We start from the raw sequence: 24206 nt of genomic DNA on the forward strand, positions 1-24206 counted from the left end.
TTGTTGTAATGGGTTCACCTGTAACCCTATTTATATATTGATTGATTGATTGATTTTTTTTATTGTGAAAATACCATACAAAGGAGTTACAATTGCATGGGCAAGATAATGAGTACATTTCTTATCAAGCATTGTTGCCTCCTCCTTTGTTTTCCCTTCCCATCTCTTCCCATCTCCCACCCCTCCCCCCGCCCCTTCTACACCCGCCCCAAAGTTGTAAAGTTCGTTTTTCGACATACCATGTTGTACATCTCATTGATGCAATGGGTCCACCTGTATCCCTATTTAAACAATTTGTTTTTTCCCTTCCCTTCCACAAATTATACCAATATCAAAGACAGTGAAAACAGGGCTAATACCATGGGGGAGGTACATACAATGCAACAAAGAAATCATTTTATAAATATGTTGGAAACAATCACAAGAAAGAAAAAAAAAACATTTGAATCCTTAACTTGGGGTTCATTTCACCTAACATCAACTTGTCTGACAGTTTCTGTTTGTCTCAGACATATACTAGTTATTTCAAATAAGGGAAACCATGGGACCTATATTTCTTTAGGCCTGGCTTATTTCACAGAGCTGTTTTTTAACCTTTCCATGGTCAGCTCTCAGCTTTCTGAGTACTATTGAGGTGGTGTTCCAACCTCTCAAACCTTTTCCAGGTTCAACAGCTCAGCTTGAGTCTCCTACATCTATTTACATTAATAGTATGGTTTACAAACAGTAAAAAGAGAAAAATAATATTAGACATTTAAACAGAAATAACTGACTGCATTCTTTTATCCAGGACAAAAAATTTAGCACTGCTGCTTTAAGTCACTAATAACACTTTTTTTAGATATAATTTCATCACTTTCATAAAACCTCCTATATAGTCCTTAGAGTGTCTTTTTGCATCCCATTTTTATTTATTGCATTTGCATAGTAGTATATCATCCTTAAAATCATATCATCTCATAATTAAAGTTTATCTTGTAAGTAAATACTTGTGAGACTCCAATAAAATATCAAAAAAGTTGAAAGTGGAGCTGTGGCTTAAGAGCTATAGTACAAGCCTTGAGCAAAAGAGGCTCAGGGGCACTGTACAGGCCCAAAGTCGAATTCCTAGTGTCCACACATACACACACCCCCACCCCAGATCCCACACACAATCAGATGATAATGTCTATCAAGTTCTTCCTTAGGATGATCTTGGTGATGTCAGCAACTGTATCAAGTTTCTATCTCTCTTCCATGCATTTGTGGTAGTAGACAGCAGAGTCGCTGTAGTATAACACGTGTCTAAGACCTGGCATTAGCAAAGGCTGTCATGTAACATATCCAACACAATGTCCAGCTCTCTTGATGGTAGATCTGCACATCTTGGGACTTGATGGGACCCATGTACTCCAACTCGGTTTCCCATCCTCTGTGCCACCTGCTGCAATGATTCATTATCCATACCAAATAGGTTTCATAACCTTTCCCAAATTATCTGAATACTGGATGCCAGAGACCTCACGGAGACACTCTGTGGCTATTCCCCTCCCTGACAGGCCATTTTACCTTCTATGCGCTCCTCACAAATGTGGGCAATGGTCTCTGAGAGACTTCGCGCCTGATCTTGGAGAGATTTAGTTTCATTGTGTCCATAAGCTTTGGGAAATCATGCAGTGAAGGGTCCAGGTTAGGAACATAGCTCCTCCTTCTGGAGGTTTTCCTGTATGTTCTCTTGGCCATTGAACAGAAGTGGGGTCTCTGAAAGGAACTTGTATGGTGTTCTCTGTCTGGCTTTGTCCATATAATATAGAACCACTTTCCCATCCCTTCAATTATTTAGACATGCTCTATGTGATTTGTGCTGCACTGCTCGCAATGCAGTAACAATGTAGAGATCACAACTGGATGTTGTGTGGCTAGCTGTCCATACTTGGACATGAGTCCCCTGACCGGCAGGGCCCATAACTCCATGCTGGGAAAGTGAGAGGAAGATTAACTGGCTTATATCCGTGTAGTCTGAAAGACCCCAGGAGGCATTGAGGCCTCCTCTTCATGTCCACGGCCCCTCAGCATATTGATAAAAATGACACACCATGCCCAGTCATCACCAAAATGCTCACCTGGTCCTGGGCAATATCACCACCATCTCACCCACTTCTCGCAAATTCAGTTAAAATGCTGCTGTCCATGAGTAAAGAGCAGAGGACAAGGAAGCAGGTACCCTAGGGAAAGTAAATTCTGGACCTCTTCCACGGTGAGAAGACAATGCAACCTGCAACTATAGAATAGCGAAGGAGTTAAGATGGTTGTGCACACAGCCTGTGCAGAAAAAATGCCAGACCTAGTATGCCCTGTTCAGAGTTTCAGTCTATAATCGTCTATAACAAAGACATCTCAGGTACAGATAAACCAAGTTCATAGTGTCTTTCCTTCTTTTAGTCTGTGCCATTCTGGGGTTTGCACTCAGGAAATGGACACTATCCCTGAAGTTTATGTTTTTTTTCCCTCAAGGCTACTGCTTTACCAGTGGAGCCACAACTCTACTTCTAGATTTTTTTTGTACATAATTGGAGATAAAAGTCATACAGGCTTTCCTACCCAAGTTGGCTTCAATCACTGATCCTCAGCCTCATGAATAGCTAGGATTACAGGCTTGGCCACTGAGTCTGGTAGCAACACTCTTCCTTTTTTATTTCCTTTTCTTTATTTTTTTGTCAGTTATGGACCTGAATTCTGGGCTTGGGCACTGTCCCTCATCTCTTCAGATCAAGGCTAGTGCTGTACCACTTGAGCCACAGCATGTCTTCCAGCTTTCTTTCATCTTATATGGTACTGAGGAATTGAATCCAGGACCTTATGCATGCAAGGCAAGCACTCTACCACTGAGCCACCTTCCCAGCCTCATCTTTCATTTTCTTAAAAAAATATTAATAGGAATATGATGTTCAGAGGGGTAACAGTTAAGCCAGTGAAATTAAACAGTTGTCAGGTAATGAATACATTTTTGGGAGACAATTACACCCCTTCCCTTGCTCTAAGTTTATCTCTCCCACTGTGGGTTTTTTGTGGTTAATTGGAGATAAGAGTCTTCCAGACTTTGCTGCCCAGGGTGACTTTGAACTACAATCCTCAGACATCAGTCTGCTGATGAGTTAGGATTAGAAGCTTAAGATTTAAAGACAGGACGACTCTTCTGAAGGTTGTTCTATATTGCTTATAGGGCTGTGGGCCTGAATGGACTTAGGCAGTGAATGCCAGGCAGGTCTCTCATCTGGAAGCATGTGTCCTACTTAAGCCTGACTGGCTCTCAGAACAGATAGGTGATGCTTTCAGAGCAAGAAACAGTGTGTACTAGCTCAACAGAAGTCTTCACTGTATTTGTCTTATTCAACAACTACTGGGTTGCTTATATTATCAACACTTTTTCTTTCTTAAGAACATATGTATTGTAAGATTGCAGTACCTACAGATTTGTAATGGCCTAGGAATATATGTGTGTTATCAGATTTAACATTCAAACTACATAAGTGTTCCAAATCATGTTTTATTTATCTTAAAGTAGTTCTTGAATATTACTCTTTATTAGTAATGATATTATTAATATAAGTATTAAAGTTCTTCAAACATGTTTCTCTTATTAGATGAATCCTTACAGTGACATTGAAAGCATCTTCTGGATTAGCAATGGAGAAGATACTTGGTGAATACAAAGAATGAGGATGAGAAGTGTGAAAAACAGAACTAAGAGACTTACAAGTGTGACTGGGAAACATCTTCCACAGAGAAGAATCCCAGACTTTTGAAGGTATGTCAGTGTGAGAATAGGTCTTTAACCAGTTCACGTGACCACATGGGTGAGTCTCAATGTTGCCACTTAGATATTATTTTGATTCCTATATGAAAGACTCATGTCCAATGGGCTTTCACAACCCCAGATTTGTGAATGTTTTCTGTCTTCTTTCCTTCAATATTACTTCATACTTTAGTATTGCGTGCATTTTTTCTTTTAAAACATGAAAACAACACCATCTTTTGGACTGAGGTGTTTCCTGTCTCCCTAAGAATAGCTCTGGTATTTAAGAGGATTCCTGACAGGTTCCAGTGCCTCACTTCTTTAATACTAGCTACTCATGAGGCTGGGATTTGAATATCACAGTCGAAGCCTGCCTTGGTAGGAGAGTCCATCAGAATCTCATCTCCAATCAACTACCAAAAAAGCCAGAAGTGGAGCTGTGGATGAAGTGGTAGAGAAGCAAAAAAGGCATAAGGGCAGGCTGCACTCAGCCTGAGCCTGAGCCCCTGCCCAGCCTTCAGGCACACACACAAACACACACACACACACACACACACACACAGACACACACACACACACGTGTCTTCCTACCAGGCATGTCCATGGAGTCCCATAAAATTGTTGGAGACCTCTCTTCAAATGGACTCACCCTTGTATTCACTCCATTAATGTGGAAATTGACTCTCAGTAACCTATATCTATTGATTCAGGTTGTGTATTTTGCATCCCACTTCCTCTGCTTGTTTTCTGAGGTGAGTCTTGTTGCTCAATACAGCTGTCCATACACTTCAAGATGCTGCTTATGGTCTCGGGGCCTGCATTCACACTCCAAATGGAAAAATAAAATATAACCTGAGACACTCTGCTTACTTTGAGGACCATCTATCCAGGCAAGGGCAGCTCCCTATGAATGGCATATTGGAAGCCAGGCTCAGGGTGTTGAAAACAAACAGAAGTGAAGTGTGGAGGGCTTGAGTTGTTCTGAAGAAAAGCAGAGAATGGAGGAAGACAGAGAAACTGGGAAAAGACAATCTACCTTCCCATGTTTCCTTGCAGTTACTGATCCACAGTATAACCTTTGCTAATTGCTCTGCTATGTGTGTGTGTGTGTGTGTGTTTGTGTGTGTCTTTGTGAATGTTTGCATGTGCACAGTGGCTCTGGGCCTTGAATTCAAGGGCTGGGCACTGGGAAGTCAGGATGGGCACTGGGAAGTCAGGATGAATGTGAGCAGGTATATCAAAGGAGTGTGTGGAAGTAACTCCATCAAACCTCTCAGTGTGTGCAACTAGTATATACAAATGAAAGTGAAAAAAATGATTAAACAATGATCAAACAACTCCTTCCTAAGCTATTTAGAGATAACTTTTAAAACGTATCAGAAAGCATTGTTGGTAGGGGATATGAAAACAGCTGTAGTTAAAACTATGGGATTATTCAAGCCAGGTGCTAGTGGCTCATACTTGTACGCCTACTCAGGAAGCTGAGAACTAAGGATCATTATTTGAAACCTTCCTAGGCTGGAAAGTTATGACACTGTATATAAAATATACTACTCAGAAAAAGCTCAAAGTGGTGCTCTGGTGCTCAAGTGGTAGAATGCCCTAAGTTCAAACCACAGGACTGGCAGAAAAAAGAAATAGTCCAAACTTAAGATGTCTAGGGAGTTTTAGACTAAATATCCTATAAAAACAAATTACTATATCTTGGGGCTCATTTGTTGTTGTTGTTGTTTTAGATATGTTATGTAAGTGTTTGGTTTTCTTTGTATATTATTCCCCCTATGGTATATTCCCTTTTGTCACTGTACTTGACTTTCATACCCTGCATCTTGTATATACATTTTTCTAATTTTGGGAGGGGAAGGGAAATAAAAAACGCTAAAACAAGGACACAGGATGACCTGTTTCAACAATGATAGCCATAAGACAGTATGTTGGAAATGAACTTTACAACTTCGGGTCGGGAGGGGAAGATTGCGGGAGGTGGAGGAGGTAAGGGATAATGGAAGAAAAACAAGGGAAGGGGTAACAATGCTTGACCAGAAATGTACACATTGCCTTATTTATGTAACTCTAGCCCCTCTATAGACTCTTTACAATAAAATAAAATTTAAAAAATGAAAAATAACTAGTTATAACTAAAGTATGAAAGAAAAAAAAAAACCTTTCACCCACTGGCCTGTGGCATCAGTAATTAGAAATACAGTCAATACAAATAAATTGCAATACCCCTACAGATTCATGCCCATGGCTACTTCACCTTCCTTGTCCCCATGGGAAAGTCAGGAGAAATCATTACAAGCTTCCTATCCTATGACAATCTACTCAATACCTGTACCAAGATTGTCATCTGTAGGACATCAGATAGAAAAAGTCAATATTCCTTCCAAAAGGTTTTCAAATGAGCCTCATAAACCATAGCCTCCTACTGTCCTGATTTAAATCTTATTTCCCTTCCCAAGCTACAAATACATATAAACTTGTGGAGGGCTCTAGAGAGATGGACAAAGACTTATAAAACATGTACTATGTTTCACACCTGTAGAAAACTAAAACTAGATCCTTATATAGCACCCTGCAACAGAATCAACTCCAAATGGATCAAAGACCTTGGAGTCAAAGCAGATAGCCTGAAAACAATACAGGAAGGAAGAGGAGAACTTCTAGGTTCCTTGGCACATGTTGAAAGTTTCTTAATAAAGACCCAGAAGCACATCAAATCATAGAAAGGTTGGACAAATGGGATTGCATGAAACTGCAGAGCTTCTGCATGGCAAAGGACATAGCTAGCAAGATCAATAGAAAGCCCAAGTACTGGGAGAAGATCTTCACTAGCCATACAATGGACAAGGGTCTCATATCTAAAATATATTTAGAACTCAAAAACTTAAATTCCCCAAGAACAAATCTTCAAAGAAACAACTGCCCCATAAATAAGTGGGCTAAAGACTTTAAGAGAAAGGTCTCTGAAGAGGAACTAAGAATGGCCAATAGACACATGAAGGAATCCTCAACTTCTCTAGCCATAAAAGAAATGCAAATCAAGACAATGTTGAGATTCCACATCATCCCAGTTAAAATGGCTATAATCAAGAACTCTAATAATAACAGATGCTGGAGGGGATGTGGTCAAAAAGGAACCTTACTGCATTGTTGGTGGGAGTGTAAACTTGTTCATCCACTTTGGAAAGCAGTATGGATATTCTTCAAAAGACTCCACATAGAGCTTCCCTATGACCCAACAATCCCACTTTTGGGCATTTACCCAAATGATCACAAACAAGGCTACATTAAAGCTACCAGCACAACTGTTTATTGCAGCATTATTTACCATAGCTAAGATATGGAACCAACCCAGATGTCCCTCAGTAGATGAATGGATCAAGAAATTGTGATATATATATATATATATATATATATATGTATACATACATACATATACACACACACACATATATATACATATATATGTGTGTGTGTATATATATATATATATATATATATATATGTATATATATATATAATAGAATTCTATGCCTCCATCAGAATTACCTCACCCCACTTGTTAGGAAATAGAAAGACTTGGAAAATATTATATTAAGTGAAGTAGGCCAGACCCCAAAAAACGTAGGTCCTATAGTTTCCCTTTTTTGCAATAACTAGTATATGTCTAGACAAGAAGGAAAGATCAAAAGCTACGTACATATGACCATATAGGATGATGTTAAGTGAAATAAACCCCAATACCGGAGTTCCAGTGCTTTTTTCTTCCTTGCTATTGTTTTTAACATATTTATAATGTACTATGTGATTTTTTTTTGTTTCTCTGGTATGTTCTTCCTCCAGGGTATTACCCCTGTTTTCACTGTATTTGTTTCTGGTGACCTGCATCTTGTATGTACATAACAAGATACTTAAATAAGGATACAGTTTAACCCATTGTAACAATGAGATGTACAAAATACTGTGTTGTAAACAAACTTTACAACATTGGTGGGGGGTGGGAGGTGTTGGGAAGGTGGGGAGGGAAGGGATGTTTGGGGAAAAGAAAGGAGGTGGTGACAATGCTCGCTAGGAAATGCACTCACTACTTTACTCAAGTAACTGTAAAACTTCTGTACAATATTTTTACACTAAAACATTTTAAAAACAGCTTAAAGAACATACAATATGTTTTAATAAATTGGATGAGGATTCATAAAAGGCATGTTTTGAATTTTCTTTATTTTTAAAATAGAATGAGGGCTGGGAAGGTTGCTTAGGGGTAGAGTGATTGTCTTGTATGTGTGAGGCCCTGAGTTTGATTACTCATCACCACATAAGTAGGAAAAAGCCAGAACTGATGCTGTGGGTCAAATGGTAAAGCACTATTCTTCATCTAAAGAGCTGAAGGACAGTGACCAGGCCCAGATTTCAGTGTTCAGGCCCCATGACTGACAAAATGAAAGAAAGAGGAGTTGAGATAGTGTCCAGGGCTGAAGTTCAAGCCCTGAAAAAGTACCCCCTCACCAAACACAAAATCATACACAGGGCTGGGATTCAGCTTAGCAGCTTACCATGCATGAGTTTTGATCCCTAAAACAAGGAAAGGGAGAGATTGGGTGAGGAAAGAGAGAGGGAGGGAGAAAAGGAGAGGGAGAAATAACTGCATATAGAAAAGAGGGTAGCTCTGCATAATAAATGATATTCATTAGCGTACATGGTCAGGCAAACATTTTCTGTAAAGGAACAAAGTACGTCCAGGCCTTGGGAGCCACATGATATGCCGTAAGTATTACATTCTTCTGTGGCAGTGTGACAGAGGACACAGATAGAATGAATGCATTAAAACTTTACTAACATTCATTGAAATTTGAATTCTATTTTTATTTGAAATATGGCTAGTGTAACTGTGTGTCTGAACTTTTAATTTTATGTAATTTTGCTTACTGTAAGAATTGTCACTTACAGCTTTGTGGCTGGCTACTCAACTGAGTAGAACAAGTCTGGTCTCTAATGAAGTCTTAGAGTACCTCCAAAGTAATCCAGGAATACAAGCAACGGAAGTCACTCATCTTTTTGGTAGTCACAGTAAGAAACAGTAAAACAAGAAAGTAAATAAACCTACAATTAAAAACACCAAAGGAGCTTTAAGCAAAATTCAGCAAAATTTATCTAGTATTTAAAGCTTAATCCTCAGATTTCAGCATTCTGAGTAGCTAGGATTACAAATGTGAACTACTCTCATGTATTTGTTAGTTTTTTAAATACCAAGTCAGCATTGTCACTTACCTGGCAGGGGAGATACCATGATCACGAAGGTGGTTTTCCCAGGGCAAGGCTTATCTATTGCACACCAGATGTGCTGACCCCGCGATTTCCCCAAATGTGGGAAATTCGACTGCATAATTTGTGGTAGTGGGGGACTGTGTTAGTGCTCTTTTCTGCATAGATAGATAGATAGATGGATGGATAGATAGATAAATAGCATTGTATTTTATACTGCCCTCATCTCCTTTCCTGCACTCAGCAGTCATTTGGTCCTAAGGATACTGTAAAGGATGAGGTACCTCTAGGCTTACTTTGTAGTTTCTAGGGAATACAAGGAGTAGAGAAATCAGCTACAAATCACTATGAGAAAATAAATGAGGAAGTTGGGTGCAGGTGGCTTACACATGTAATCCTAACTACTCAAGAGGCTGAGATCTGAGGATTGCAGTTCAAAGCCAGCCCAGGTAGGAAAGCTCATGAGATTCTTATCTTCAATTAACCACCAGAAAACTAGAAGTGGGCTCTGGCTCAAGTGGTAGAGCACTTCACTTGAGCTGAAGAGCTCAGGGACAGCACCCAGAGTTCAAGTCCCATGACTTACAAATAAAAAGAAAGAAAACAAATGAGTAACCAGAGGCAATGGCTCATAGCTGTAATTCTACCGAGTCAGAAGGCTGAAATCTGAGGATCAAGGTTCAACACGAGCCTAGGAAGGAAAATCTATGAGATTCTTATTTCCAATTAACCACTGAAAACCATAAGTTACAATGTAACTCAAAGCGGTAGAGCACTAGCCTTGAGCAAAAAGATCAAGGACAGGATCTAGGAACTGAGTTCAAGCCCCACAACCGACCAAAAAAAAAAAAAAAGAAAAGAAAAAGGAATGAGAAGCCACCTTAATGAAATAGCTAAGTAAGTACAATATACAGAATAACTCCTCCCTTCCTTCTTTTCTTCCTTCTATTCCTTCACATCCTTTCCCCCTTTCTATCCTAGAACTTAAACTCAGGACCTCATGCATTTTAGGTAGGTACTCTACCAGATGATCCATACATCTACTTTTTTTGGCTTTAGTCATTTTTCTTTCTTTCTTTCTTTTTGGAGGGCGGTCCAGTCATGGGGCCTGAACTTTGGGCCTGGGCACTGTCCTTCAGCTCTTCAGCTCAAGGCTAGCATTCTACCACTTGAACCACAGCGCCACTTCCGGCTTTTTTCTTTTTGCTTATGTGGTGCTGAGGAATTGAACCCAGGCCCTCAGGCATGCAAGACAGGCGCTCTACCACTGAGCTACCTTCCCAGCCCTCATTTTTCTATGTTTTTTTTTTAATTTTATTTTATTTTATTTGAGAACATACTGTACAGAGGGGTTACAATTACATGGGCAGGATAATGCGTACATTTCTTACCAAGCATTGCAGCCTCCTCCTTTGTTTACCCTTCACCTCCCTTCCCAGCCTCCCCCTCCCCCCCCACCCAATCATATCCCCCCTCCCCCCCGACATTGTAAAGCTGGTTTAGACATGACATTTTGTACTTCTCATTGTTGCAACAGGTCCACCTGAATCCTTAAACGACTTGTTGGTCACCATCTCCTCCACATGTTATACTGACATAAAATATAGTGAAAGCGAGGGTTACACTGTGGGGGAGGGACATACAAAGCAACCAAGAAATAATCTTATAAATGCGTTAGAAACACATGCATGAAAGAAACAAAAACATTAAAATACATATTGAGGGTTCGTTTTCCTAACATCACATTCTCTGACTTTTTCCGCTTGACTCATACCTATACTAGATATTGCAAATAAGGGAAACCATGGGACCTATGTTTCTTTGGGCCTGGCTTACTTCACTAAATATAATTTTTTCCAAGTTTTTCCATTTCCTAACAAATGGGGAAATGTCATTCTTTTTGATGGAGGCATAGAATTCCATTGTGTATATATACCACATTTTCTTGATCCATTCATCTACTGAGGGGCATCTGGGTTGGTTCCATATCTTAGCTATGGTAAATAATGCTGCAATAAACATAGTTGTGCTGGTGGCTTTAGTGTGGCCTTGTTTGTGATCATTTGGGTAAATGCCCAAAAGTGGGATTGCTGGGTCATTGGGGAGCTCTATGTGGAGTCTTTTGAGGAACCTCCATACTGCTTTCCAAAGTGGTTGAACAAGTTTACATTCCCACCAACAATGAAGTAAGGTTCCTTCCTGTCCACATCCCCTCCAGCATCTGTTGTTGTTAGAGTTCTTGATTTTTGCTGTTCTAACTGGAGTGAGGTGATATCTCAATGTTGTTTTGATTTGCATTTCTTTTATGGCTAGGGATGTTGAACATTTCTTCATGTGTCTATTGGCCATCCTTTTTTCTTCTTCAGAGAAGCTTCTCTTTAAGTCTTTCGCCCACTTACTTATTGGGCAGTTGTTTCTTTGAGGATTTGTTGTTGGGTGGTTTAATTTTTTGAGTTCCAAGTATATTTTAGATATGAGACCCTTGTCTGTTGTATGGCTAATAAAGATCTTCTCCCAATCCGTGGGCTTTCTATTGATCTTGCTAGCTATGTCATTTGCCCTGCAGAAGCTCTGCAACCTTATACAATCCCATTTGTCCAACCTTTCTTTGATTTGTTGTGTTTCCGGGTCTCTATTCAGAAAATTTCGGCCTGAGCCAAGGAGACCCAGGGTTTCTCCTATTCCATCCTGTAATGTTTTCAGAGTGTCTGCTTTGAGTTCAAGGTCTTTGATCCATTTGGAGTTGATTCTGGTGCAGGGTGATATATAAGGATGTAGCTTTAGTTTTCTACATGTAGTTAACCAATTTTGCCAGCACCATTTACTGAAGAGGCTGTCTGTCTTCCATTCTATTGTTTTAGCTCCCTTATCGAAGATTAGATGGCTATAGGTCTGTAGGTTCATTTCTGGGTTTTCAATTCTTTTCCATTGGTCCTGAGGTCTGTTCTTATGCCAATACCAAGCTATTTGATTACTATGGCTTTATAGTAGAGTTTGAAATTTGGTATTGATATTCCTCCAGCAGTGTTCTTTCCGTTGAGGAGCGTTTTTGCTATTCGGGGTCTTTTATTGTTCCATAAGAATTTTTGGATTGCCTCTTCTATTTCCTTGAAGAATGAGGGTGGAATTTGGATAGGTATTGCGTTGAATTTGTAGATAGCCTTGGGAAGTATTGCCATTTTCACGATGTTAATCTTTCCAATCCAGGAGCATGGGAGGCTTTGCCATTTTTTTAGTTCTGTGATGATTTCCTTTTTCAAGATTTTAAAGTTTTCATCACAGAGGTCCTTCACTTCTTTAGTTAAGTTAATTCCTAGGTATTTTATTTTTTGTGGGGCTATTACGAATGGAGTTGCTTTCCTAATTTCAGCCACACTTTTCTCATTGTTGGAATACAGAAAAGCCATTGATTTTGGGGGGTTAATTTTATAACCTGCTACTTTGCCAAAGTTTTGAATCAGCTTCAGTAATTTGGGAGTGGAGTCTATGGGGTTCTTTAAATACAAGATCATGGCATCTGCAAAGAGGGAGAGTTTTATTTCTTCTTTCCCTATTTGGATCCCCTTTATGTCTGCATCTTGTCTTATTGCTGTAGCTAGGCATTCTAACACTAGATTGAAGAGAAGTGGAGAGAGTGGGCATCCTTGTCTTGTTCCTGAGTTAAGAGGAAATGGCTTTAGTTTTTCAACATTGAGTATAATGCTGGCTGTAGGTTTGTCATATACAGCCTTTATTGTATTGAGGAATGTTCCATGGATTCCTAATTTTTCCAAAACCTTCATCATAAAGGGGTGTTGGATCTTGTCGAATGCTTTTTCTGCGTCTATTGAGATAACCATGTGGTTCTTATTCTTGCTTCTGTTGATGTGATTAATAGTATTAATTGATTTGCGTATATTGAACCAGATTTGCATCCCTGAAATGAATCCTGTTTGATCGTGGTGTATGATTTTTTGCATGAATTGTTGAAGTCGGTTGGCCAAAATTTTGTTGAGAAGTTTTGCATCAATGTTCATCAAAGAAATGGGTCTATAGTTCTCTTTCTTTGATGAGTCCCTGCCTGGTTTTGGGATGAGGGTTATGATGGCTTCATACAATGTGTTCGGTAGTGAGCTTTCTCTTTCAATTTCATTGAAGAGTTGGAGGAGAATTGGTGTGAGCTCTGCTTTGAAGGCCTTGTAAAATTCCTCTGTAAAACCATCTGGTCCTGGACTTTTCTTAGCTGGGAGTTCTCTTATTGCTGTTTCTATTTCAATGCTTGATATGGGCCTGTTAAGATAGTTTAACTCATCTTGGTTTAGTTTTGGCTTGTCAATATTTGCTAGGAAGCGGTCCATTTCTGTCAAGTTCTCAAACTTATTAGCATAAAGTTTTGAGATGTATTCCCTTATAATGTTCTGAATCTTGGTTGTTTCCGTGGTGATGTTTCCATTCTCATCTCTGAGTTTATTAATTTGGGTGTGTTCTCTTCTTTTTCTGATAAGATTTGCTAAGGGTCTGTCAATTTTGTTAAGTTTTTCGAAGAACCAACTCTTTGTTTTGTTGATTCTTTCTATAGTTTTTTGGATTCTAATTCATTTAATTCTGATTTAATTTTGATTATTTCTTTCCGTCTACTGGATTGGGGTTTATCTTGCTGCTCTTTTTCAAGGAGGTTTAGATGTGTCATTAAATTGTTAGTTTCAGATCTCTCCAATTTGTTGATGTAGGAGCTCAGAGCTATAAACTTGCCTCTGAGTACTGCCTTTGCTGTGTCCCAGAGGAGCTGGTAATTTGTGTGTTCATTTTTGTTGAATAGCATGAACATTTGAATTTCCTTTCTAATCTCTTCCATGACCCACTCATGATTCAGCAGTGTGTTGTTCAGCCTCCATGTGATACCGGACTTTCTTTGGTGGCTTTTGGTGTTGAGTTCTAATTTTATTCCCTTGTGGTCAGAGAGCCTCATTGTTCTTTTTTTGGTTATGTGACTTGAACTCTGTGCCTGGGTGTTGTCCCAGAGCTCTTCAGCATAAGGCAAGGGCTCTACTGTTTGAACCTGTGTAGCTAAAATTACAGGCATGTGCCACCTGCGCCGGGCTTGGCTTAGCCATTTTATGGTAGGGTTTTATGTCTGTGATCAGGCCGGTATGGACGACTATCCTTCTTTTTACCTAAGAAGCACAATGCATTGGGTTCAGATGTTGATTGAGATCCAATATTTTTAATGTTTTTCCTGGGCTAACATCAAATCATAATCCTCTCTGTATCAGTCAAGACCCAGCAGCAAGCATTACATCCCTGGCTCAAATTTCTGATGAGTAAAACATCTGAACAAAGTTTTAATAATTTTAAATGTTGAATTTGGGGACAATGGGTGGTCTTACTTGCCTAATTGCAAATTGCACCAAAAATGCCAAATATTTACTTTTGATTTCCTAGAGTACATTAAATAAGCATATAAACTTTAAAAAGCAATTAACTACACCGTTATATGTTACAGACTGTGATAGACAATTTGCTCCAGGAAAGTTAGAATGAACTTGTGACTTTAAATGAGCATCATTATTCCACAATACTGGGACATTCCGGAAATTATGTAATCACTTAATCACAATCAAAAAAAAAAAAAAAAAGAACCTCGGGGAAGGGAGGGAGGGAGGGGATGGTAGGGGGAAAACAATGGAGGGGGTAACAATGTTCAAGAGGAAGTGTACTCATTACCTCACTCATGTAACTGTAACCCTCTGTATAGTATCTTTACAACAACAAAAAAGCAATTAACTAAAGAAAAAAGGTAAACAGAATACATCCTTATCATTGTAACTTTGGACTTAACACCTTGTCAATCATTGCTTACATCATAGTTGTTTGTCTGGGCAGTATATTCCATGCACGAATCATGCCACCCCCAAGGTTGAGGGCTAAACAGCCTATATACACAGGAGTGAAAGCCAGGATCTAGGCAAACACACCAAAAGAAGGCAGGGTCCAGCAGCATTGTAGGTGGCAATGTCCCAACATATTACCTGAAGTTTTAGGGCAGCTTAAATAGAGATTTTTCTTTAGGAATAATACTCTATTAAGCCATACCTCTTCTTCTGGGTTTATCACTGCTTAATTGGAGACAAGTCTCATGGACTTTCCTGCTTGGGCTGGCCTGAAATCATGTTCCTCAGATCTCAGCCTTCTAAGCAGCAAGGATTATAGGCATGAGCTACCAATGTTTAAATTCATTATTCCTTTAATAAAAATCAAAATGGCTACAGTATGGTTTAACAGAGAGCTTGAATCCTTCTCTGAACCTTATAAATTTTCTGACTGGAAGCATATTAAACCATTTTTCAGAAGAGTATCTGGCTCATCAGTTTGGCTCTTGTCCTAATGGGGACTTTTCTGCCAAAACACAAGCCTTACATCTAAGCCTCCTAAGTAAGATTATAGGCATGAGCCACCTGTCCCTGGCACCATTCACATTTCTGTACAAGTGAGTAAAGCTCAGTGATATAGTGTCTACCTCTTTAACCAAAAGCAGGTAAGAAACCAAAATTGAATTTGAAATTCAGTTTAATATGAGTCTATATTCTTAACAACTGGGTTGTATATTATTTGATCTTTGCACAAGTCTCTTAGTAGATGTAGCACACATGTAATGATTTTTCTATTTCAAATGGTCCATGAGAGATAGCTGGGCATGGTATGGTAAGCCTGTAGTTCCATTCCTTGGGAGGCTGAAGCAGAAGCAGTATAAGTTCAAGGCCATTTTGGCTATGTAGAGAGATGCCATTTCAGAAGGGCAGAAAGTAAATGGCTCCTGAATATATAAGCCTTGGCAATTACTTTCCCATCTTCTGTGTCTACAAAGAGAAGCCTAAGATTCTCCAAGGCCAAACAGAAAACATGACCCAAAGACTAACACCAAAACAACTGGATACCAGATGTGTTTACTCATTCTTGGGCCAATAGTGTCACCCAAAGACACTCTTCAACAGTTGGGTCTATGTTCCCTCCTCTTCTCTTCAGAAAGGGTCATTTCAAAATCATCATTCCTAGAAATTAAAAGACATCAGTGATATTAGGATTTCCATTCCAGCATATTTACAAGTCAGTGAACACTTAAGACATTGGCAACTATAAAATTAAGTGACTAGCAAGTGGAACATGGCACCTGAAGACACTAATAGTTCATAGTATATGGTCTGTGAATTAGAACTTATTAAATTTGCTACCATAGCTGCAACAGGTGCAGTAACAGTTGAGGGAGGGCAGCAGCAACCTTGGCTCCAGCTCCTTGACCTCCGCAGTGCATCATGGAACCTAGCAGCCCTTCACAAAGGCCAGGAGAGAAGGGGGCTGCCCGGAATGCTAGGATCATGCCTCTGGTGTAGCATGAGACTCACTTCTGCTTCCTGGCTATATAAGTATGGGCCGCATGCTGTGTCACCTCACTCCTGTTTCCAGTTTGGGGGAAGATAAGGGGGTCCCTGTGCCCCTGTCACCTCACTCCTGCTTCTGGTCTGGGTGGGTAGGAGCCGTGTGCCTGCACCACCTCACTCCCAATTCTGGTCTGGGTGAGTGTGGGCTGCATGCCCATTTCACTCTCTCCTGCTTCCACTCTAGATGAGTGGGGGGAGCATGCATGTGTCATCTCACTCCTGCTTCTGGTCTGTGTGAGTTGGGGAGTAGAAGCCGTGGTGCCTGTGTCACCTCACTACTGACTCTGGTCTGGGTGGGTAGGGGCCATGTCCCTGCATCACCTCACTACTGCTTCCTGGCTGGATAAGTCTGGGCTTGGTGCCCTTGGCACCTCACTCTGGCATCAGCTCTGGGTGAGTGGGGACTGCTTGCCTGTGTCACCTCACTCTGATTCCAGTTTAGGTGAATAGAGGAGTAGGGGCCATGTGCCTGCACCACGTCACTCCTGCTTCCCGTCTGGGTTGGTCTGACTGGCTGTGAGCCAATTACTATTTTCAGATGCTGTTTACCAACATGGACTGCAGCCCATGCCAGAGGTTAGACTTTTCCAGTTATCATAACAAAGCATGACATTAAGGGATTAGGATGGCACCTTGCTAGGTTTGAGAACGTTGTTATTAAGTTGTGTGTGTGTGCATGTGCACTGGTCTTGGGCCTTGAACTCAAGGCCTGAGGTCTATCCCTGAGGTATTTGGTCAAGGTAGAGCTCTACTTCTTGAGCCACAACTTAACATATGGCATTTTTTGTGGTTAATTGGGAGTAAAAGTCTCCCAGATTTTCCTGACTGGGCTGGCCTTGAACCACTACCCTTATATCTCAGACTTTTCAGTAGCTAGGATTCACAGGTGTAGGGTGCCTCAGTATTTGCTTGGCAAGAGAACTGTGCTTTGCAAGTGTTCTGGAGGAAAAAGAATTGAAATCTTCCAATGAGCAGTGGTGAAAATACTCAGGTGCTAGCCCGGCATTGGTGGACCAGGCCTCTAATCCTACCAATTCAGGAATGTGAAATCTCAGGATTGCAGTTAGAAATCAGTGTGTGGAGGACAGAGTCCTTGAGACTCTTTATCTCCAACAAACTACCACAAACCTGGAAGTGGCACTGTAGCTAAGTGGTAGAGCACCAACCTTGAGCGAAAATGCACAGGGACAACACTCAGGCCATGAGTTCAAGTCCAATGACCACAAAAACAAAACAAAACAAGAAAATAAATTTGGCTAAAAGTGGACCCCAGCCTATCACCATGCACCAACATCAACTCAAAATGGATTAAAGACCTTAACATTAAACCTGAATCTCTGAAACTACTTCAGGACAGAGTAGGAGAGACACTTGAACTAATAGGCACAGGAAGGAACTTCCTGAACAAAGTCCCAGGGTCACAACAAGTTGGAGAGAGACTCGACAAATGGGACTACCTTAAAATAAAAAGCTTCTGCACAGCTAAATCTATCGCAACTAAGCTAGAAAGACAACCAATGAATTGGGAAAAATATTTACCAGCAATATATCAGACAAGGGGTTAACATCCTGTATATACAAGGAGCTCAAGAAACTAATCCCTCCCAAACCTAACAAACCAATTACTAAATGGGCAAGGGAACTAAAGAGGGACTTCTCAAATGAAGAAAAAAAATGGCAAAGAAACACATGAGGAAATGTTCATCATCCCTGGTGGTGAAGGAAATACAAATAAAGACAACCCTGAGATATCACCTTACCCCAGTCAGAATGTCCCACATCCACAAATCAGCCAACGACAAATGCTGGAGGGGATGTGGAGAAAGAGGAACCCTATTACACTGCTGGTGGGAATGTACACTTATACAACCACTTTGGAAAGCAGTCTGGAGGGTCCTTAGAAAGCTAAATATTGACCTCCCTTACGACCCAGTCATACCACTTCTAGGCATTTACCCTGAACAAGAGGAACCAATATACAAGGACACGTGCACCTCCATGTTTATTGCAGCACTGTTCACAATAGCTAGGATATGGAAACAACCCAGATGCCCCACCACAGATGAATGGATCCAAAAATTGTGGTATCTATACACAATGGAATATTATGCAGCCATTAGAAATGACAAAATAATGGCATTTGCAGGGAAATGGATGGAACTAGAAGGAATCATGTTGAGCGAGGTAAGCCAAGAACGAAGAGACAAACTGTACATGGTCTCCCTGATAAGCCGATGCTAAATCCAAAATGTTATGTGATACGACAAAACTAACAGGACTTAAGAAACAAAGAACTCCCACTCATCTGGTTGAACCACTACTAAATATCCCCATGCTGCTGATCACATATATGGTATATAACATATGAACACCGTTATATGTTACAGACTGTGATAGACAATTTGCTCCAGGAAAGTTAGAATGAACTTGTGACTTTAAAGGAACATCATTATTCCACAATACTGTGAAATTCCGGAAATTATGTAATCACTTAATCACAATAAAAAAAAATAATCTTGGGGAAGGTAGGGAGGGAGGGGATGGTAGGGGGAAAACAATGGAGGAGGTAACAATGTTCAAGAGGAAGTGTACTCATTACCTCACTCATGTAACTGTAACCCTCTGTATAGTATCTTTACAATAAAAAAAAAAGAAAATAAATTTGGGTTCTTCAGTAGAAGTTTATCATTATAAATATCACTTTCCCATTATATTTAGCTCTGTCATAGATGTATGAATCTTAGGGGAATAAGAAACTTGGCTAAAAAATATAGAAAGCATTGGTTTTGTGTGTGTGTGTGTGTGTGTGTTTGTGTGTGTGTGTGTGTGTGTGTGTGTGTGTGTGTGTGTGTGTGTGTGTGTGTGTGTGTTTGCCAGTCCTGAGGTTTTAACCACTAGGACATTAATCTCTTGATTGGCTTCCTTCCATCAAGGCTGGTATTCTGCCACTTGGTCCACAGCTCTACTCCTAGATTTTTTAATTGTTAACTGGAGATAACAGTTTTACACACTTTTCTGCCTGTGGTGGCTGATCCTGGAATGTGATTATTTTGAATCATGCTGTAAAAAATGTGTGTGCAAATAGCTCTACTGTAAGGCTGACTTACATTTCTTCAGGTGTATATGTAGGATTTCTTGTGTGGAACTTCCACACTGATTTCTGTTGGGGCTATACGGATTCACTTAATTGCCATCATTGTGTAGGGTATCTTTCCCCACCTCCTTGCAAGTATTTCTGTTTTCTTTTTTAATAGGCATTCTGATTAGGCAAACATGAACTTCAACATAGATTTGATTTGCATTTCCTTGATTACTAAAGGTGTTGAATATTTTCATGTATAACTTAGACACCTATATCAGTTTTGGGGAACTATCTAGTCAATTCACTTGCCTATTTATTGATAAGATTATTTGTTCTTAGGGTGTTTCATTTTTTGTCTGTACATTCTAGATATTAGGATTTCTTCTGTTACTCAAAAGGCAGGAGTTTAGGCTTATTTTACTTAATCTTAACAAAAGAAGCCTTGTGAGTTTCAAATTATTTAAATGATGATTGATTTAAAAATGAGAAGTACGTGGCTCACAGAGTAGAGTGCCTGTCAACAAGTACAAGTTTGAACTCAGACTACAATGTCTACAAAAAAAAGAGATAGATTCTATTATTTTAGAACAATAAAGCTAATAAGCTACATTTTCTCAAAATATGTAATTCTAAATATTTCACTATTCTTTGTGGTAAAACTATTGCAAATTTTAGCACAAACTAACAATTTTAGGTTCTATTTTTTCCTTGGTAATCATCCAATCCAGCAAAACTGAAGAAAATACAAGTTTGGCTAGGTGCTGGTGGCTCATGTCTGTATTCCTATCTACTCAGGAGGCTGAGCCCTGAAGATTGCAGTTCAAAGCCAGCCTGGGCAGGAAACTCCATGAAGCTTATCTAAAAATAACCACCAGAAAACTAGAAGTAGTGCTGTGGCTCAAGTTGTAGAGTGCTTTCCGTGAGCTGAATAGCTAAGGGACTGCCTCTAGGGAGTTCAAGGCCCACGACCGACAAAAGACAACAACAAAAAAAACAACTTTGTATAAAGAGTAAGAATCTCCAAGTTTTTATTCAAGTTTTTTAATTCTTGTGGCAAATGTTTTCATTGAGCAGAAAATGGACAGATGATATCTGTTATTGTGATAAACTTGCTACTATGTGGTTGCTTTTCTCCCATTTATAATTTCATCCATCTAACATTGTTGAAGATGAAAAATCCATCAAGGACAAGACATACTATTTGGAAAAACTGGTAAGTTGAAATGACTATTACTTTCTAGTTTGGCAAAGAAGCTGTGATTTTCCTTCCCTCCCCAGGATTTGAACAATGAAAAAAAAATTGTGTTGATTTTTCCAAAAAGTAAGGAATACAGCTCATATTCAAATAATTAGAAGATAATGAAATGAATGTTTAGGATACATAATATGCTTAATTTGGAACCTTTCTCTCAAGAAACTTCCAAGAAACATAGCACACATTGGTTATAGATATTGATATCAAAGAGCCCACTGCAGGTGCTTCATACCTATAATTGGCTACTCAGAAAGATGAGATCTGGGATTGTGATTGGTACCAGCCTGGAAAAGCAATAATTGCATGCATGATGACCCCTGCTTTTTGATCATATGTCTCTTCCTCCCATCCTCAATGTGAAGCTGTCTCCCCAGATCACCATCCTTCTGATTCATTGATATTATCATTGGGATTTCTGGTTTTCTCCTTCAGCATGAAATTTGCATGGAGAAGGCCATTCGGAGCTGTATTGACATGTTTCTCCAGTTGCCTACAACAGTGCCTGGTCCTTAGTGCTTAGTAGCCTTGTGTAGAGATGAGCCTGCTCTCTTCATGTAATCTCAGAATTCACTCAGGAAAGCTCATCAAGCTGAGGTCTTGTAGTTAATAGTCATTTCTTCTAATTATTTTTCCTTCTTGTGTATCTAAGTCCACATAAGAGTGAGATCAGTGGCTGACACCTATCCGTTGTGATGGAAAAAGGCTGTGACATCATAGAAGTTTATTGTGAAGCTTCAGGGACTCCCCACCACCGAAGCACCCAAAATGGCCGGTTCCCACATCCACAAATACATTTAAAAGGGTGGTTCCGGGAAGATGGCGGAGGAGAAGCTGGAATCTGAACAAGCTCTCGAATACAAAGCAGTTTTAGAGTTCCAGTGAACAGTCCTAAGCCAGAGAATCACACCAAGTGTGCCATCACAGGACAGAGAGTTAGACAAGAGAGGGAAAGCCAAGGCAAGTAGACACATCTGAGCGCTTGACAGCAGCCGCCGCTTCAGCGGCGGCAGGGTCACGGCGGAGACCGCAGCTGGGGCCATACCTGAGCGATCACACAGAGAGTCCGGGAGGAAGGAGCCAGACGCAGCGGGCGAGCAGATTCTATCCAACACCAGCAAGAACCGACTAGGAGCGGACATTTTCATCCTGCAGTTTGCAGACCAGAGACGACCCAGGATCCAAGACTCGGCGTGAGTAGAAGCCCGACGTCCTCACTCCTTCTCAGGGAGCAGAGGAGGGAAGGTCACCCCTCCCCCCCCAGCACTGGTGATCTCCATCTTGGATACCGACAAAGCTCAGAGGAGCTGCCAGCTCAAACTCAGGCCTTGGAATAAAATGAGTCATTTAGCAGGTCACAAGAACTTAACGGCGAAGTGACCTGCCAGACTCAGCTCCATCCAGGGAAAAGTCACCCAGCTCAGACGCCAGCCATTGGAGTGGCTCTCCTCACTGGGTAACCAGAGCCAGAGGCTGCCCCTCCCTCTAGCAACCTCAACAATCAATTGAAAAACAGAAACCCTGAGAATGGCTTCAGGCTGGGCTCTGTGAGTTTTTTAACAAAATAGCCCCAGGGAAAAGCTACTGATTGTTGAAAGGCCTCAACTCTACCCAGAACCTAGCCTCACCACTGCATCTCCCTCTTTTGTGATTCTCAAAGCAGATCACCCTCCCATTAAACTAATCTGGGAGGGGGATCTCAAAATCTTGGGTAAAGCAGAGCATTTTTCTTCCTGTTCGAACAAACTGACTTAAGAAACCAATCAAGCCACAGGACCTCAAGCTGACCAGAGATTCCAACAAGAGGCTGGTTACAGACAAAAGGGAGATACAGAATTCTTCCCACCCCTCCCAAAAAAATCAAAAAAAAAATCAAAGAACTTTTTTTTTTCTTCTTCTTCTTCTTTTCTTTTTTTTTTCTTTTCTTTTCTTTTTGGTACCTTATATATATATAAAAAAATTTTTTTTTCTTTTCTAAAAATTTTATTAATCTTTAATTTTTGCCTCTTTTGAAAAAATAATTGTTTTCCAGTAACTTTTTTTTCCTCTTATAATTTTTATTTTAGGAATACATGAATGTGCGTTTTCCTTTATTTTCTTGTCTTCTTTCTATTTTTCTTTCTTTCTTAACTATCTTTTTGTTTTTTGTCTAGCTCTACTGAACTTCTGATCTTTTTTTCTCCCTTTCTTATCCTTTCCACCTTTTCCTCTCTTTTGACCTTCTTTATGTGACTTAACTCTTGTCCTGCACATCCTCAGATAAACCCGTAGTTAACTAGTAGACCCTATCCCCCATAGTGTATAGACTTAATCCACAAATTTATTACTCAATTCAAAACCTTTGAGACTTAAATTCCTTATTAGCAGTACTACCTCTTTATACCTATATAATATTTAAACATTTTTTTTAAGTTTTTCACTTCTCTTCTATGTCCCTTCCCTTCTCTTAATATACTCACATTCCTCTCTAAATAGATGGTCTTTTATACTCCATAATAACATTAACTTTTATGTTTCTATTTTTTCTGGTCTCTTCACATTTCCGTTTCCCTTTCTTCTTTTTCTCTCTCTCTCTACTTGCATCCTACCCAACCTATTTCCTGCATTGGGATTAGGACATAGTTAACTCTCCCTCTGCCTCCCCACACCAATCTATTCCTATTTTTACCCACATCTCTGCCTAACCCTAATAATTTCTGGTTTTCCAAATTCTTCTCTGTGGTTCGAAGTCCTTTAACATATAGTTGTTTGAGGTTGAATAGATGTATCTGTTGAACTAGATTGTATCTGTAGACTATTGACTGTACAAATGCAAACTTTGATTGATGGTTGCCTTAAGATAGTGTTCTAGCACAAAACTGGTGCTATTTTCATCTCAAATGGGCAGAGTAAGCTGGAAAAACACAAGAAAAATGGCAAATCCGGATATCTCAATTTACAATCTTGATAATCAAGGGTCAGAACAGATAATGAATAATCCAGAGGAGAGTTCCCAAACAGCTCTCCAAACACTGCTGGCAAACATGAAAAATGGGAAGTTTGACAACTTACAAAGGACTCTGTATGAGCGTGAAAGGGAGAGAGAGGAGACATCCCAAAAGCTTATACAGGAATATCATAAGCATGAGGAAGCTCCTCAAAAACTGATACAGGATTTGCGTGAACAACTTGAGAATACTCAGAGAGAAAGGGAGGAATGGCATGAGCAGGCTGAGAACACTCAAAGAAAACTGCAGGAATCCCACGAATGGGAGGAGAGAGAACTACAGGAATCCCACGAACGGGAGGAAGCTAATCAAAGAGTAATACAGGAATTGAGAGACCAGGTAGAGAATGCACAAAGATCACTAAAGGCATTCATGGAATCCATTAACAAAGAGCTGAAGGAAGTCAGGGAGACCACAAAGGGAATGCTGA

General features: G+C 40.0%; 1 non-coding gene across 1 annotated transcript; it reads left to right on the forward strand.

Moving 5' to 3' along the window:
• The first annotated feature begins 9038 nt into the window (after window positions 1-9038).
• LOC122099494 lies at window positions 9039-9201 on the forward strand. The gene has a single exon (XR_006145941.1). It is a non-coding gene; the product is annotated as a U1 spliceosomal RNA (small nuclear RNA).
• Window positions 9202-24206: the final 15005 nt, after the last annotated feature.

This window comes from Dipodomys spectabilis, unplaced genomic scaffold (genome assembly GCF_019054845.1).
Source record: "Dipodomys spectabilis isolate Male_0828 unplaced genomic scaffold, ASM1905484v1 ptg000516l, whole genome shotgun sequence".
Taxonomy (NCBI): Eukaryota; Metazoa; Chordata; class Mammalia; order Rodentia; family Heteromyidae; genus Dipodomys; species Dipodomys spectabilis.